The 17,764-nt window shown below is 37.6% G+C and overlaps 1 long non-coding RNA gene across 1 annotated transcript in view; it reads right to left on the bottom strand.

The window, feature by feature from the left end:
- The window catches only part of LOC145513675 (uncharacterized), a 49,764-nt gene that overhangs the window by 15,590 nt on the left and 16,410 nt on the right, over positions 1 to 17,764 (bottom strand). Inside the window, exon 4 of the long non-coding RNA XR_014059689.1 lies at positions 17,160 to 17,287. This is a non-coding gene — a long non-coding RNA (uncharacterized LOC145513675). The remainder of the gene's footprint in view (positions 1 to 17,159; positions 17,288 to 17,764) is intronic.

The raw sequence follows: 17,764 nt of genomic DNA, 5'->3' as shown, positions 1-17,764 counted from the left end.
ATTGCCTACTTCCACATATATAAGACCAGTAAAAAACCTGCTACAAAGAGTGCTCTGGTAATGTATATTTATTAAAAGATGTCATTAATGCCCACAGAATTTAGGAAAACTTGTGGTTCAGAGTACAGGAGAAGTTTATGAAAAAGCCTCTTCACGGTTTTGAGTCTTATACATGTCTGGTGTTGTTCAGTCGCTAAGCCATGTATGGCTCTGCGACCCCATGAATGGCAGCGCGCCAGGCCTCCCTGTCCATCACCAACTCCCAGAGCTTGCAAACTCATGTGCATTGAGTCGGTGATGCCATCAAAATATCTCATCCGCTGTTGTCCCCTTCTTCTTCTGCATGTACATGTATATATCATTCCAATGTAGACAAACTAAGTAAAAAGAATAGTGAAAAAATCAATAGTAAATTAAACAATTTTGTTTAGATGTAAATTAATAAGGTAAAGAGCATGAAAGCGAAAATGGAATAAAAGAAAACAATACAGATACCAGAGCTATCATACATTTAGATGTATTACACGTCAAAAAATTAGAAAATTACAGAAAAAATGCCTCAAAAAAATTTTTAAAGTATAAAAATATACAAAGTGGACCCAAATATATGTGGAAATTTGCTTTATGATAAATGTTGATGTTAAAGCAGTTGACAGGAAGAACTTACTAACTGATGTTGGAAATCTGAATTGTCATCTGACAAAAAAAGTTAAGGCTTGTATGGTACAGCACGGTGAATTCCATTTTACTTCAAATATCACAAAATTTATATGTAAAAGTGTAATATTAATAAACAACAAGAAAACACCATGGTAATAATTCCTTTATATGTTTTATATAATAATGCCTTTGCTATTATACCTCGATATTGAGAAAACTAAAAGAAGATGATAAGACATGTAACTATATAAATGATAACATAAATATCTATATAAATTATATAAGTGATAACATGGCATAATATCACAAGCAAAATCAAAAGAAAAATTTGACTTGTGAAAAGTATTTGCTACACATTTCACAGTAGGAGATATATAAAGTGATCTTAAAAATATGCAATAAAAAGATAACTCTAATGAAAAATAATGATGACTATTGAACAGCTAGCTCACAGAATGGAAAATAAATATGATATCTTATGAAAGGATGCTCCACCTCCCACTGTGAGGAAAACAATGAAAATTAAAGCTTATTAAAATATCCGTTTAACCTAGGATATTTGCAAAGATCCAAATTTGGAAAAAAAAAAAACACTCTCTTCAAAAATAAATGCTAGGAAGAATGCATTTATGTATTTCAGATGGTAGTTTAAATCCATGCAATACTGACAGTTCAGTTCAGTTCAGTCGCTCAGTCGTGTCCGACTCTCTGCGACCCCATGAATTGCAGCACGCCAGGCCTCTCTGTCCATCACCAACTCCCGGAGTCCACCCAAACCCATGTTCATCGAGTCGGTGATGCCATCCAACCATCTCATCCTCTGTCGTCCCCTTCTCCTCCCGCCCCCAATCCTACCCAGCATTAGGGTCTTTCCAATGAGTCAACCCTTCGCATGAGGTGGCCAAAGTATTGGAGCTTCAGCTTCAACATCAAACCTTCCAATGAACACCCAGGATTGATCTCTTTTAGGATGGATTGATTGGATCTCCTTGCAGTCCAAGGGACTCTCAAGAGTCTTCTCCAACACCACAGTTCAAAAGCATCAATTCTGCGGCACTCAGCTTTCTTTATAGTTCAACTCTCAGAGGGCAACTTAAAAAGGTATCACATTGATGTGTTTACCCTACAAATGTTTCTTCACATTTAAGAAACTGCCCATACACAAAACTATATGCTATTTTATATTTAGAAAATATGCATGTTTGTAATCCAAGAGTTTAAAATAACCAACATGTTCACCAATAGGAGTTATTTGAAAGCTTTATGCTTGTTACACACGTGTGTATGTGCTAGTCACTCCGTCGTGTCCAACTCTTTGTGATCCCGTGGACTGTAGCCTACCAGGCTCCTCTGTCTATGGAATTCTTCAGGCAAGAATACAGGAGTGGGTTGCTACTTCCTTCTCCTGAGATCTTCCCAACTGAGGGATTAAACCATGGTCTACTGCATTGCAGGCAAATTCTTTAGCATCTGAGCCACATACTGCATATGTATATCAGTTCAGTTCAGTTGCTCAGTCTTGTCTGAATCTTTGCAATCCCATGGACTGCAGCACGCCAGGCCTCCCTGTCCATCACCAACTACTGGAGCTTACTCAAACTCATGTTGATTGAGTCGGTGATGCCATCCAACCATCTCATCCTCTGTCATTCCCTTTTCCTCCTGCCTTCAACCTTCCCCAGCATCAGGGTCTTTTCCAATGAGTCAGTTCTTCAAATCAGGTGGCCAAAGTACTGGAGTTTCAGCTTCAACATCAATCTTTCCAATGAATATTCAGGACTGATTTCCTTTAGGATGGACTGGTTCGATCTCCTTGCAGTCCAAGGGACTCTCAAGAACCTTCTCCAACACCACAGTTCAAAAGCATCAATTCTGCGGTGCTCAGTTTTCCTTAGAATCCAACTCTCACATCCATACATGACTACTGCAGAAACCATAGCTTTGACTAGACATACCTTTTTTGGCAAAGCAGTGTCTGTGTTTTTCAGTATGCTGTCTAGTTTGGTCATGACTTTTCTTCCAAGGAGTAAGTGTCTTTTAATTTCATGGCTGCACTCACCATCTGCAGTGATTTTGGGGCCTCAAAAAATAAAATCTGCCACTGTTTCCACTGTTTCCCTATCTATTTGCCATGAAGTGATGGGACCAGATGTCATGATTTTAGTTTTCTGAATGTTGAGTTTTAAGCCAACTTTTTCACTCTCCTTTTTCACTTTCATCAAAAGGCTCTTTAGTTCTTCTTCACTTTCTGCCATAAGGGTGGTGTCATCTGCATATCTGAGGTTATTGATATTTCTCCCAGCAATCTTGATTCCAGCTTGTGTTTCTTCCAGTCCAGCATTTCTCATGATGTACCCTGCATATAAGTTAAATAAACAGAGTGACAATATACAGCCTTGACGTACTCGTTTTCCTATTCGGAACCAGTCTGTTGTTCCACGTCCAGTTCTGACTGTTGCTTCCTGACCTGCATACAGGTTTCTCAAGAGGCAGGTCAGGTGGTCTGGTATTCCCATCTCTTGAAGAATTTTCCACAGTTTGCTGTGATCCACACAGTCAAAGGATTTGGCATAGTCAGTAGAGAAGAAGTAGATGTTTTTATGGAACTCTCTTGTTTCTTTGATGATCCAATGGATGTTGGCAATTTGATCTTGGTTCCTCTGCCTTTTCCAAATCCAGCTTGAACATCTGGAAGTTCACGGTTCATGTACTTTTGAAGCCTGGCTTGGAGAATTTTGAATATTACTCTATTAGTGTGTGAGATGAGTGCAATTTTGCAGTAGTTTGAGCATTCTTTGACATTGCCTTTCTTAGGGATTGGAATCCAAACTGAACTTTTCCAGTCCTGTGGCCACTGCTGAGTTTTCAAAATTTGCTGGCATATTGAGAGCAGCACTTTCACAGCATCATCTTTTTTTTGTTGTTTTCTTTTTTTTTTTAATTTTTTTACTTTACAATATTGTATTGGTTTTGCCATACATTGACATGAATCCGCCATGGATATACATGTGTTCCCCTTCCAGAACCCCATCCCACCTCCCTCCCCATCCCATCCCTCTTGGTCATCCCGGTGCGCCAACCCCGAACACCCTGTGTAATGCACTGAAGCTGGACTGGTGATTCTTTTCACATATGATAATTTACATGCTTCAATGCCATTCTCCCATATCATCCTGCCCTCACCCTCTCCCATAGAGTCCAAAAGACTGTTCTATACATCTGTGTCTCTTTTGCTGTCTTGCATACAGTGTTATCATTACCATCTTTCTAAATTCCATATATATGCATTAGTATACTCTATTGGTGTTTTTCTTTCTGGCTTACTTCACTCTGTATAATAGGCTCCAGTTTCATCCACCTCATTAGAATGGAGTCAAATGTATTATTTTTAATGGCTGAGTAATATTCCATGTGTATATGTACCATAGCTTCCTTATCCATTCATCTGCTGATGGACACCTAGGTTGCTTCCATGTCCTGGCTATTATAAACAGTGCTGCAATGAACATTGGGGTACACGTGTCTCTTTCAATTCTGGTTTCCTCAGTGTGTATGCCCAGCAGTGGGATTGCTGGGTCATATGGCAGTTCTATTTCCAGTTTTTTAAGGAATCTCCACACTGTTCTCCATAGTGGCTGTACTAGTTTGCATTCCCACCAGCAGTGTAAGAGGGTTCCCTTTTCTCCACACCTTCTCCAGCATTTATTGCTTGTAGACTTTTGGATAGCAGCCATTTGGATTGGCGTGAGATGGTACCTCATTGTGGTTTTGATTTGCATTTCTTTGATAATGAGTGATGTTGAGCATCTTTTCATGTGTTTGTTAGCCATCTGTATGTCTTCTTTGGAGAAATGTCTATTTAGTTCTTTGGCCCACTTTTGATTGTGTCATTTATTTTTCTGGAATTGAGCTGCAGGAGTTGCTTGCATATTTTTGAGATTAATTCTTTGTCCGTTGCTTCGTTTGCTCTTATTTTCTCCCATTCTGAAGGCTGTCTTTTCACCTTGCTCATAGTTTCCTTTTTTGTGCAGAAGCTTTTAATTTTAATTGGGTCCCATTTTTTTATTTTTCCTTTCATTTCCATTAATCTGGGAGATGGGTCATAGAGGATCCTGCTGTGGTTTATGTCGGAGAGTGTTTTGTCTATGTTTTCCTCTAGGAGTTTTATAGTTTCTGGTCTTACATTTAGATCTTTAATCCATTTTGAGTTTATTTTTGTGTATGGGGTTAGAAAGTGTTCTAATTTCATTCTTTTACAAGTGGTTGACCAGTTTTCCCAGCACCACTTGTTAAAGAGATTGTCTTTTCTCCATTGTATATTCTTGCCGCCTTTGTCAAAGATAAGGTGTCCATAGGTGTGTGGATTTATCTCTGGGCTTTCTATTTTGTTCCATTGATCTATATTTCTGTCTTTGTGCCAGTACCATACTGTCTTGATGACTGTGGCTTTGTAGTAGAGCCTGAAGTCAGGCAGGCTGATTCCTCCAGTTCCATTCTTCATTCTCAAGATTGCTTTGGCTATTCGACGTTTTTTGTATTTCCATACATATTGTGAAATTATTTAATCTAGTTCTCTGAAAAATACCATTGGTAGCTTGATAGGGATTGCATTTAATCTATAGATTGCTTTGGGTAGTATACTCATTTTCACTATATTGATTCTTCCGATCCATAGCATCATCTTTTAGGATCTGAAATAGTTCAGCTGGAATTCCATCACCTCCTCTAGCTTTGTTTGTAGTGATGCTTCCTAAGGCACACATAACTTCACATTCCAGGATGTCTGGCTCTCGGCGAGTGATCACACCATTGTGATTATCTGGGTTGTGAAGATCTTTTCTATACAGTTCTTCTGTGTATTCTTGCCACCTCTTCTTAATATCTTCTGTTTCTGTTAGGTCCATACCATTTCTGTCCCTTATTGTGCCCATCTTTGCATGAAATGTTTCCTTGGTATCTCTAATTTTCTTGAAGAGATCTCCAGTTTTTCCCATTCTCTTGTTTTCCTCTATTTCTTTGCACTGATCACTGAGGAAGGCTTTCTTTACACTCCTTGCTCTTCTTTGGAACTCTGTGTTCAAATGGGTATATCTTCCCTTTTTTCCTTTGCTTTTCACTTCTCTTCTTTTCACAGTTATTTGTAAGGACTCTTCAGACAGCCATTTTGCTTTTTTACATTTCTTTTTCTTGGGGATGTCCTCATTCCCTATCTCCTGTACAATGTCAAGAAATACGTATATAGACATATTGTATACAGACATACTGCATATATGTATAGACAGTTGAATAACATTCAGATTAAAAGGTGAATGAGGGATTCCTCTATGCAGTGGTATAAAAAGGTCCTAAAAGTGTGTCATCAGGTGAAAACAAGAATGACAACAAGTTTCCCTTGTATAAAATAGATACATGTATATATTTACTTATATTGTCATAAGCAATCTTTGGACCATTACCCAAAGTAATGAATAGCTGCATGGAGAGAGAAAAAGAGAGAGGGAAAGAGAGAGAGAGAGAGGATGAGTGTCAGGTTAGGTCAGGAGTAGCATATGGAGGATTGCTGCAAGACCTACCATTTCTATGCCTTTCTCTCATTTCTACTTTTTGAAACAGGTATTTACCTAATCAATGATCTTAAAGGGTAGGAAATTCTATCAGCATATCTAATAGTTGTATTTTTGTCATTCTCCTATTCTGCCATGCCAATGAAATTAAATACGGGTTTCACCTTTAATAGGAGTCTTGTAACATCAAAATTTGCTGCCCTAACAATTATAAGCAAATACTAATGGTAATGAATTTTACCCTAAGAGGCTAGGAAATTCACATGCTATTCAGCTGTTAAATGTCTTGCTAATAAAGACAAAAATCCTTACTTATATAAAAACTTACCTTTCATGATACAAATATAATTTAAACTGTATTTAATTATTATCTTCTTTTCAATATTAGCATCACCAATGTTCAACTAAGAGACTATGGTAGGGAGCACATTATTACTCAACTTTGTATTCCCAGGCCCTAACATTGTGAAATGTTATATATGTGACATGTATGTGAAATGATTAAACATTTAAAATAAAGCTATCATTTACTCCTTATTTGAAACCTACTGCATGATTTGACTTACTGAAGTGGTTTTCATTAGCCATATCAATGGTATACTTAAAGTATTTAGAAATATGGAAACTGTGCATTTTTTTCCATTCCTGGGCCTATTTAATAAAGTCTTAAATATGTTTTTGGTATACTATTATATGATTCCCTCATTGCAGCTTCATTACTTAACTCAATAAGCCCAACATTAAGTTAGGAACTCTACGGTAGGTTAGACACACAGCTAATTGTGATTGCCTACATGTGGATTTCCATTTTTAATCTAAACTTATTTCCCTTGCTTCCATAGTAATCTACAATCAAATATGAGTGGTTCTTACATTATTCTGTTTGGGATTATCTTTCCAGGCACTAGTATAATTACAATAATGAATAATAATGATAAATAAACCCAATGTTCATACACAGCAGGGAATAGCAAGTGCAAATTCATATATAAGATCTTGTTTACACTTTATTACAAAGTGCTGTTATTTGCTTTAAGATACATGCATTAAAGCAGCAGTGTCATAGCGTGTTGGAATTCCTAACAATTCAGAGTATGGACAAGAGCTAATTAGGGCAATTTCAATGTACTTCATGTTCTCTAGTATAATCCAGTTTATATAAAGTGAAATGGAGGCACGTCAGGTGAGACATTTTGCCTTTAAGCAGTGAGCAATGCCATTTGCTCACTGACCCTGAAGCAAAAGTTCCTGGGTTGGAATCACTATTATAGGACCTCTGTTAGTTATCCACTGGATTCTAAATGTCAGTTTGTTAGAAAAGTTTGATTAGTAAATGAGAGAAGCATAAAATAAGAAACATTTGCTCATACTTTCCTAAATTAAATTCATTCTTTCTATTTTTTTCTGTTCTATGATATTCTCTACCCTTATTTTTAACAGTTTTGTTGAAGAATAACTGACATATGATGACACATATTTTAAGTGTACAGTTTAACAATCTATGTTCTATCAGTATTAACTATCATCATCCCCTCCAAAAGAGATAGTTAACATTTCTGTAAAGCCCAGAAGTCTCCTCGTGCCTTTCAGAATCCATCATTACTAACATTTATGATCAACATTGCTATTTTATAGTGAAGATTTATGCAGTTTGAAGACTTTTATTTATGATTACTTGGCAAACCAGAAATTATACTACTTTGCTCAATAAATATTTATCGAAGTCTTACTATAAAGACACTATTCTAGGCTCAGAGAACACAACAGGAAGAAAAATAAGACAGCTGCCCTCATTTGGTTTCTATTTTCATAGTGAGTTGAGCCAACCATTAAACAGGATGAGTGTAATAAAGGAAAATAAAGCAAGATAAAGGAATATAAACAACTGTAGAAGAGAGAGGCATATTTACATATTATATCGGCAGAAACTCTCTGTCAAAGTGATGTCAAATACTTGATACTCTGCTCTCTACTGCTCCCACTTCCCCCACAATTATTTTCTTTTCATCAACTTTTTATTTCGGAGAAACTAATGACCAACTCCCTAAGCTTTGTAACCTTTAAAATGTGTCCAGTAGTAGTAATCACTGCATAAAATTAGGTGCTAAGTTGTGTCTGACTCTTTTGCAACTCCTATGGACCGTAGCCCACCAGGCTCCTCTGTCCTGGGACTCCCCAGGCAAGAATACTGGGCATGGTTGCCATTTCCTTCTCCAGGGGAAATTCCTGGCCCAGGGATCGAACCTGGATCTCCTGCATTGGCAGGCAGACTTTTTACCACTGCACCACTTGAGATGCCCCTTTAATAAGGAGTCTTACATAAGATAACCCAATGACAGTGATTAGATTAGTGTCTGGGACATGGTGAATATTTAAGGTAAAAACTGACTTTGTTATCATTACCCAAGATCTTAGAGCAGGTAAACATGAGATTCCAAGGCAGCTCTCACTTTCTCTTGCTGCCTCCAAATATTAAAACCACTAATTAAAATTTAAAATTTCAGTTGATCCAAGACAAGTATAAACAAAAGCTGATTGACTTGTACATGCTTAAGCATTGAAATTACCAGATGATAAGTCATAACATGTTATGTTTTGCTGTCTATTTTTCATTGCATAAAGTTCACCCTTGATAGTTTAACTTGCTAATAACATTGTTACTGTTTGCTGTGAGATGATAGGGATTTAAAAATCATCAAGGAATAGCCATGATGTTCACTATCTAAAACAGCTGGCATATTACATGTCTTTTTCTATAATTAATACATTCTATTCAGCAAAGCCCAATGCCATTTATAAAATGGGAGCAATTTATACAAAGTTTTCACAAATAGATGGCCATTTTTTTGAATCTCAAAGTTAATGTCTGCAAACTTCACTGTAGGCATAACAGCTGATAGAATGTTACAAAGTCATTTCAATCAACTACCTAAGGGAAGTCATCAAATAATGCAGCATTTTGAACAGTCAAAAGAAAATACCCAACAATTCACAATGTTTCATGCTTCTTTTTATTTATTCTCTCTCCATACTCAGTTTTCATTGAAGGACTGTTGACTGAAGCTACATACTTGCTCAGACTCTTCAGTCATGTCCAATTCTTTGCAACCCTATGGACTGTACCCCAGCAGGATCCTCTGTCCATGGGATTCTCCAGGCAGGTTCTTTACCACTAGTGCCATCTGGGAAGCCCCTTACTGAAAGTACCTTGTGCTATTTCTTGACGTCTTAACAATGGTTTACCTGGGGTGGCTCCTTCACTTCAGTTTCCAGTGAGTTATCTGTTAGATACAATGCTAATACTGGGCTCACCATGTGACGCAGTGGTAAAGAATAAGTCTGCCATGCAGGAGACCTAGGAGGCGTGGGTTCGATCCCTGGGTTGGGAAGATTCCCTGGAGTAGGAGCTGGCAACACTCCAGTATTCTTGCCTGGAAAATTCCATGGACAGAGGAGCCAGCAGGCAACAGTCCATGGGATCCTAAAGAGTCAGACAGGACTGAGCACACACACAGTGCTTAATTGTGCTTGTCTCAGTAGCTGAAAAGTTTTCATTCTTAGTAAACAATTGTACACTCATTTCTATGGTCTAAGTACTAAGCATTTTATATTCTCAAGACCTCAAAGGCAGAACTTTACTAGAATGAGCCACTTAAACAATGCAACATGTTTCTGGAGAGACCTCCATAAGCAGGTCCAAGTATTACATACTGAAAACGATTTATAATTATTTTTAAAAAAGTATTTTGTTGCTGGGGGAACAAAGTATTCTTGTTTAATTTAATTTTCTGTGTAAGGTTTAACCAAATTTAATCTTTCTATGACAAAAAAAAGTTGAATAACTTTATTTAGTCCTTAAAATTTTCTACTCTAAAGCAGAAGAGAAAGAGCACATATATTTATGATCATGTACATGTTTGGCTGAGTCCCTTTGCTGTCCACCTGAAACTATCAGAACATTGTTAAATGAATATACTTCAATGTAAAATAAAAAGTTTTAAAAAATTTAAAAATTTGTAAAAAGAGCACATACTTCCAATGGATATGTATGTGTACTGAGGGTGGAGACATATTGGTATGTGTGTTCTTAACCTCGATCAACACTTTATATTGTTGGAAATACATATGGGAATGTCATGAAAGTTTAACAATTACCTTCAATTAAACTTAGAGCGCAGTGAAGGAGAAAAGGAACAAGAGCTAAGAGCCAACTACACATACTTTGTGCAGAAAGAATCCCAACTAAAGAGCTAGATGACATTTATCAAGATGACATGGATGGAAAGGACTGATATTTTATAAACTTGCTATATACATATATCTGCACATTTTAAAACATATTCTCTATTTCTGGAAGACAATTTAGAAATAGTTGGATCGAATTATTTTACAGGTGGGGACAAAAGCCTGAGAACCTTAGTAATATGTCCATAACGTCATAGCTAGAGAAAGCCAGAGCTGGAATAATATCCCAAATTATCGAATGAAAGAAAATAAAATAAAAAAACATTGAACTTGTACAAGTCAGAAAACTCAGAGAACCTTTCATAAGGTCTGTGGAGAAAAGTAAGGTTTATATATATATATACATATATATATAATTCTCATGTTTTTGGAGATTGGAACTGGGGAAATGTTTTGCAGGATACTTAACATCGAGAACAGGCTCTAACATGGCTGTTTGGACCCTACTGGGTTAGTTGTTCTGCCCACAAAGACAAGAGTAGACTGAACTTAATATTGTGGGGTTTAGAAGTTGTACTGCATGTTAGAGATGTGTTATCTCTAGCCTATTGCCTGGTGCTAAATAAATGAGTTTTAAATCTATAAACTTGTTTATCTTCCTACGGGTTTGGGCATATATCCCTGTCTTTGCAAATTGCTTACAAGAAGTCTGCTAGAAGCTTCTGAAAAAAGATTTGCTATCTAATTAGACAGAATGAGTATTAGTTAAAAACCAGCTACTTTAAGAAATAAATTCCAAACAATACGGTGTAAAGTCCAAACTTACATTGTTGATACGCTAGAACAAATTCCTCGCTCACGCAGTACCGTACTTCTATTTCTGGATTGCAACTGGATTTCCACCTGGAATTTCAGATATTCAGATTCTCCATCTGCATCTCAAGTATTCACTAGTGCTTCTACAGTGGAAAAAAAAAAAAAAAAAGTGAAAGGGCTAGTCGCTCTGTCATGTCTGACTTTTTGCAACCAATTGGACTGGAGCCCACCAGATTCCACTGTCCATGGGATTCTCCAGCCAAGAATACTGGAGTGGGTAGCCATCCCCTTCTCCAGGGGATCTTCCTGACCCAGGGGTCAAGCCTGGGTCTCCTGCATTGCAGGCAGATGCTTTACCATCTGAGACACTGAGGAGGCTCCCATTGTATGTTATGCCATCTAGGGTTGTGAATAGGAAATAGGAGTACGGCAATATGGAGCAGGCATACTTCCAACACTTAAGCCTGGAAGTAATGCAAATGAGGGAGTAAGACATGAGGGGGGTCAGGCGGGGAAGAGGAAATTACTGAAAGCAGGGAGAAGAGAATGAGCCGTTGGCTGGGCAGCCATTCCCTAGCAAATATTCTGTTAATGTCCCAGGAGCACGAGCTTTTGGGGAACATCAACCTATCTCTCCCACTACACCTGTGAGACATACTGCTTTCTATTGGGTTTAAACTTATCCTGTCACCCTACATAGTAATTGGTATAAAAACCATAAGGACCAAGATAACCTGCTTATTATATAATTCTAATTGCAACAGAGAGCAACTTGGGACAGACTTTACTCAAAGGTAAAGAGGTAACACAAGCAGTGATAAGACTAAAGACTTCAAAACCTGGTAGGGAAATAAGAATACCCAATCAAAATGGACACTGACCATCAGCTCTGAGCATCTATTAAAAACACTTTTTGAATGTAAAATTATATTATTATTAATTGTTTGTAAATGAAGAAGAACTAAAGAGCCTCTTGATGGAAGTGAAAGAGGAGAGTGAAAAAGTTCGCTTAAAATTCAGCATTCAGAAAACGAAGATCATGGCATTCAATCCCATCACTTCATGACAAATAGATGGGGAACTAATGGAAACAGTGACAGACTGTATTTGGAGGGGCTCCAAAATCGCTGCAGATGGTGACTGCAGCCATGAAATTAAAAGACTCTTGCTCTTTGGAAGAAAAGCTATGACAAACATAGACATCATATTAAAAAGCATAGACATTACTTTGATGACAAAGGTCCATCTAGTCAAAGCTATGGTTTTTCCAGTAGTCATGTATGGATGTGAGAGTTGGACCATAAAGAAAGCTGAGCACTGAAGAACTAATGCTTTTGAACTGTGGTGTTGCAGAAGACTCTTGGGAGTCCCTTGGACAGCAAGGAGATCCAACCAGTCCATCCTAAAGGAAATCAGTCCCGGATATTCATTGGAAGGACTGATGCTGAACCTGACACTCCAATACTTTGACCACCTGATGGGAAGAACTGACTCATTGGAAAAGACCCTGATGCTGGGAAAGATTGAAGGTGGAAGGAGAAGGGGATGACAGAGGATGAGATCATTAGATGGCATCATCGAATTGATGGACATGACTTTGAGTAAGCTCCAGGAGTTGGTGATGGACAAGGAAGCCTGGCGTGCTGCAGTCCATGGTGTTGCAAAGAGTCGTACACAACTGAGCAACTGAACTGAACTTATCATTAGGCATATATATAGTATTTGATTGTAAAGAATCCACCCATAATGCAGGAGACCCGGGTTCGATCCCCGGGTTGGGAAGATCCCCTGGAGAATGGAACAGCTACCCACTCCAGTATTCTGGTCTGGAGGATCCCATGGACAGAGGAGCCTGGCAGGCCACAGTCCATGAGGTCACAAAGAATTGGACATGACTGAGCGACTTTCACTTTCTTTCTTTCACATTCATAGTACTAAGTGACTCCTCTGGGGTCCATGTGCCTATACCTATCCTTTTCTTATTTACAATTCCCCAACTTGGGGTCTGCCTGCCATGTGGGTTTTTATTGCACGCTGATTCAGCTTCTTCTATTGATACTTCTATTCATTCTGCTGTGGTGTTTTTTATGTTGTGTGACTGGGACTCTAAGCACTAGAGCCTTTCAAATTGTATGAATGGACTTGCAATGACTGTCTTCAAGAGTGACATGAACGTGAAAGTATGTGACTTTTAATTTGACTGCTCAGAGTCTGTTTTTACTTTTATTCAGGTTCCTGGTTTTATTATTATTATTATTATTATTATTTTTAAATTTATTTATTTATTTTAATTGGAGACTAATTACTTTACAATATTGTAGTGGTTTTTGCCATACATTGACATGAATCAGCCATGGGTGTCCATGTGTCCCCCACCCTGAACCACCCTCCTACCTCCCTCCCCATCCCATCCCTCAGGGTCTTAATTTGGGTAATATCTCTTCTGTATAAGGAAAGAGCAACTGAAAGCTGTTAAGACCCTTCAAACATGTGTTCTTTCATAACATAAATATAGTATATATAGTTGCATTTACAAACTGTACCTTCTTACCACATTGGTTCCTTTTAAGAAATGCCAAAATAAAGATCAGACTAGCTCACATATAATTATCTTGAAGCCATGAATATGTAAAATCACAGCTAATGATATTTACCATAATTAGGGAAGCAAATTTGAAGAGTATTAAAGCCTTCATATTGCAGTATTCATAGACTTCTAGGTAAATTACAAAATAAAATTGTCACTAATGAAGTTTTTCACAAAAAACTAATACAATCAGCAATATTTTTGTGTAAGAAATCATTTGACACATTTTGGAAAAAAATAGCTTTTATCTGTGACTATTTTGTCTTGGTGAAATAAATGGAGATTGCAGAAACTTAAGAAAAATGTTTATACCAAAGCAATTTTTCCTTTGTTAACAACAGAAATAAAGTTCTTATGTTATCCTAAGTACAGATATTTTGGATGATATTTATATTTATGAAAGAAAATAAAAGATATTCCATTACATCTGCTCAAACAATAAATTACAAAATGAAAATTCTGCTGTGGATTTAATGGGGTACTAATCAAGCAGAGGAAAACATGGAATGTCAATTTCTGACCTTGTCCATAGAAAGCTTGCAATCTATTTTGCAGAATAAAATGCACCAATACAACAACAGTTTATAATTAAGAGTCTAATGATATAGTTGAGAACACAAGGATATGAAAAGCATAACAACATTTTAATAGTAGGTAACTGACGTTCAGAAAGTTTCTCTAGAGAATATACCACACAGTATCATATTTTTAGATATTTAGGGCTCTCTAACACTACTCAATAAGCATCCTCTGTAGGATTCACAGTATCTACAGGAAATATATAAGGAGTGGCAAACAGGAATGTCACAAAGAGTCTACCTCAAAAGATTGCATGCTTACTCTCAGGCGTGCTGTTGGGGGCTAGAAGTCTAGTGGAGGAGTCACAGTAGACATACGTAACAACACATTCACATTGAGGCTTCGGAGTATATGATGCTCTGGGAATACAGGGACAGGGCATCAAACCCATCTTAGAAAGGGGTCACAATGAGACAGATTTTAAAAGACAGACAGATGTAGCTGAGAGGTGGAAGATGCTCCATGCAGAGGGAACAGAAAGATGAAGTTGAAGAGAAAAAAATGGATATTTGCAAATAATACCTTTTACTGGGAGGTGGGGGTAGTGATTGTATGTGCTAAAAGTAACATTAAAATTTCCATCATTGCTATGACATCCGAAATTTTTTTTTTTTAATTCTCTCCTTTTTTAGATACTTTTTTTTTTCATGATATCTACTGGGAAACTATTTGTGCAGTGAATATTGACTAGCAGATGAATTCTGTCTATGACTCTGAAGACTTTGAACCCAAATCCTAATAGAAGTCCTTTCTCATGCAGTTTGACCAACTTAGAAAAATCTTTTTGACTGAGAGATGGCTTGTTCTGCAGAATGAAAGGCAACCTATTACCTTCTTTTTCTCCTGTGTCTTTGAGGCATGTTGGGTTCCTCAGGAAACAGACTCTGAGAAAGCGAGTCTGGATAGAGTGCTGGATTTGGGACAGCATGGCAGAGTGGTGTGAGATACCAGGTGTGAGATATCTCACACCCAACTGGTGTGAGATACTAGGCCTCCATCCCCATGTCAACCAGTCACTGGATCAGGCCTGACCTTAGGCAAAATATCTCTCTCAAACTCAGATAATCTCCAGAAGGAGACCCTCTGGGCCTAGACCCATGCTTGCGGGCATCAACCCTCTCAGCAGCTGCAGAAATCAGTGCTTCAGTCCCAAAATGAGAGTCTGAGTGTTGGAATACAATGTTTCACACAACCCTGAAACCACCACCAAAATAGTTCTTAACTTCCCAACATGAATCAAGTCAGGTCTAGATTTTGCTAGTCTATGGGACGAGACAAGTATAATTCCCAGTTACAGACCTCTTACCTGCTTGTCTAGAGGGGCTAGTGGAAGTCACCCTCCTGAAACCTTCCTCTCAGGGGAGGTGGGAGTAGCCCCCCAACATGCCCAGTACATTTACAAATTAATGAGGCTCTCTAAAGAGGGGTTACTTCAGTCACAGAGCTGCCTTTACCAGGCCTTCTTAGACTAGTAGACATAATAAAGTGCGCAACCCACTCCAGTATTCTTGCCTGGAGAATCCCAGGGACGGCGGAGCCTGGTGGGCTGCTGTCTGTGGGGTCGCACAGAGTCAGACACGACTGATGCAACTTAGCAGCATAGACACCTAGGAACCAAGAGTGAACTGTGTTACCTTCACTCTACTCACTCTGAAGTAATATGTGGAAACTAATCACAGGCAACTTGCTCAAACAATATTTTTATAACACTCTTCAATATAAAGTTATTTAATAAATCTTGATTAATCCTTCTATTAATAACCCCTCCCAAACACATTATTTTGGGATAGCAGTAAGGATAAATGGCCACAAAACTTTAATCTTGAGCTATGGCCTCACAATGACCCATCAACTGCTTGGTAGGTCCACTGATGACATTGTATTTGTGGATGATTTTTCTTTACCAAGAAACCTCCTAGACCAATACAGCTGACTGGATCTTTGGGCAGAAAAGAAAAATCCAGAGGATTCATTGGATTAAATCTTGAAATTTTAAGAGAGTACAGAAGCAACCTAAGATCCTGCAGTGGGGACAGTAACACAAGACATCAAAAGCTCATGGCTCTCACACATTGCATGGTGGGAAATTCTTTTCTGTGACTAGTTTTTCTAGAAATGTTGATATTCTCCTTCTGCATGCAAATGATAAGCAAATCAAAATACATTGATTTGATATGAATCATGCATTTGCTCTTTCTGCTAATCCTACCTATTCGACTGTAAATTTTATGGTTACATAAGTGTGACAACACTAATACATTAATGCTAAATGAAAAAATGTGGAGACTCTCAGTGGGATTCGAGGCAGACTTCATGTGTGCTCAGAATTGGAATTAGTCTTAAATTATATACACTTATGCTCTAATGTGAGAAGTTTTCAGATTATATAAGGAGAGAGAAAAAAAAATTACAACAAAAATTGGCATTTCATTTCTGTTACATTCCAGCCTTACATAAACAGGGACATATATCTGAAACAATGGAGATTCAGTATAATATGTAACGGTACCACTATAGCACATCTTGAAAAGGAAGAAGCTGAGGGACCAGGGGGTAGGTGCAGAAAGAGCAGGGATAATGGCTTACTATGCACAATAGTGTAGGACATGTTTTCAGTATTTGCCAAGAGAAAATGCATCTAATTTCATTTAATTATTTGTTTATGAAACTTATCTACATATAGAAACATTTAGTAAGTTATATCAATTTAAATCTCTTGAAGTAGCTTGGGAATAGGTATGCTAATACAATACAAAAACCCCCAGTACCGCATGGTCATTGAGAACGTGGACTTTGAACTGGATAACCGTATGCTGCGTCATGAATCTTCCACTCAGTATCTCTGTAAACTTGTTGGTTAATGTGCTTGACTGTACTTCTTCATCTGTAAAATGAACTGTAATAAATGCATCAGTCTCCTGTGTTAAATACAGTAATGTACTTAAAACACGGTAGTATCTAAAAAATAGGTCTTAACACGTGATTTTACCATTGAAACATTCTTATTATCATAGTCCTTATTGTCTCAGAAAACTTAGTCTGTGCTTTTCCCACTTTCTCAATAATAAGTATTGAAGCCTTGCAATGTGCTATGTATTATGAGGGATGCTACTGACGTAATGGTGGGCTGAAAAAAAAAAAGAAAAACATAGTTCTTGCTCTCAAGGAGTTTAGAGTCTAGTGAAGGAAATAAGCAAAAAATCAACCAGTTACTATATACTAATAAGAGAAGCAAATTGATCAACAAATAAACAGTGAAAATATTCTTGGGATATTCCTACTGAAATTCAACACCACTGATACCTTCTGATTTGCTATAAGATGCAAATTTTAAATTTATAAAAATAATTTCAGTATCAGAGAAAGAAAGGAT

The sequence above is a fragment of the Giraffa tippelskirchi genome, chromosome 7, assembly GCF_054371585.1.
Source record: "Giraffa tippelskirchi isolate mGirTip1 chromosome 7, T2T-mGirTip1v1.2.pri, whole genome shotgun sequence".
In the NCBI taxonomy this organism is placed as follows: domain Eukaryota; kingdom Metazoa; phylum Chordata; class Mammalia; order Artiodactyla; family Giraffidae; genus Giraffa; species Giraffa tippelskirchi.
The sequence above is the reverse complement of the archived record's forward strand: the minus strand, read 5'-3'. Positions and strand labels throughout refer to the sequence as shown.